The 1,134-nt window shown below is 38.5% G+C and overlaps 1 non-coding gene across 1 annotated transcript; it reads right to left on the bottom strand.

Moving 5' to 3' along the window:
* Nucleotides 1-380: 380 nt before the first annotated feature.
* Nucleotides 381-508, bottom strand: LOC127485173 (small nucleolar RNA SNORA31). The gene has a single exon (XR_007912340.1). It is a non-coding gene; the product is annotated as a small nucleolar RNA SNORA31 (small nucleolar RNA).
* Nucleotides 509-1,134: the final 626 nt, after the last annotated feature.

Below are 1,134 nucleotides of genomic sequence, written 5' to 3'. Positions count from 1 at the left end.
CTAAACAATATAAATGTCAATGAGAAACTAGAATAACACTTAAGTGATGTTAACTTCTTTCTCTGGTTTGAATTTTATGACCCCAGGTTATCTTTTTTTTTTTTTTTTGAATTTAAATGCATTTTATTTTTAGACAACCTACATGACAATGTTTTTTGCCTTAAAAACAATGCCTCCACTTGAAGTAAATCATGGTCAAAATAAGTGAGGAGCTCAAGATAACATCAGTCCCACTTCCTGTAAATCCTGGTGTTGTGTGGATGACAAGCAGCAGCCAGTTATGATGAGCAGTGATAGATCCAAATTGCCAACTTTGTTACTGAAGAAAAAAAAAAAAAAAAGATTACATCAACACTCTCCACGCAACATTCCTAGGCTACAAATGTATTCCCCAATTCAATCTGGGCTGCCACAAAGACAGACAGAAAGCGCAGGGATTTTTCTTTGGCATCCTAGTGCAAACCAAAAGAACAACAGCAGATTATTCAAGGTCTATCAGTGGATGCAGTTATCTTTTTTTTTAAGATTTATTTTATTCATTTGAAAGACAGTTACAGAGAGAGGTAGAGACACAGAGGTCTTCCATCTGCTGGTTCATTCGCCCATCTGGCTGCAACGGCTGAAACTACACCAATCCGAAGCCAAGAGCTTCTTCTGAGTCACCCACATGGGTGCAGGGGCCCAAGGACTTGGGCCATCTTCTACTGCTTTCCCAGGCCATAGCAGAGAGCTGGATGGGAAGTGGAGCAGCTGGGACTCAAACCGGCGCCCACATGGGATGCCTGTGCTTCAGTACAGGGCTTCAACCCACTGTGCCTCACCCCCAGGTTATCTTGAGAAGGAGTTGCTATTCAGCTTAATTAGTTCATGGTGAGGCAGAAACATTGGATAGAGCTTTTCTTTGGGATTTGGTGACAACCAAAGCTTTTTTTTTTTTTTTTTTTTTTTTTTTTTAATGCTTTGCCAGTCATACAAATTCTAATTCAGTACAATTACTCTTTTCATTCATGAAGTTTATTTCCAAACAAGGAGTTAAATTCTAGCCTAAATATTTTAATCTGCAAGTGCAATAATAATTTATCATTAAAAGAACTAAACACCAATACATAGACTGTGCTTTAGGCTAGCTCTATT

This window comes from Oryctolagus cuniculus, chromosome 1 (genome assembly GCF_051225735.1).
Source record: "Oryctolagus cuniculus isolate XC-2025 breed Fujian yellow rabbit chromosome 1, ASM5122573v1, whole genome shotgun sequence".
NCBI lineage: Eukaryota > Metazoa > Chordata > Mammalia > Lagomorpha > Leporidae > Oryctolagus > Oryctolagus cuniculus.
This window is presented reverse-complemented; position numbering and strand designations above follow the sequence as displayed.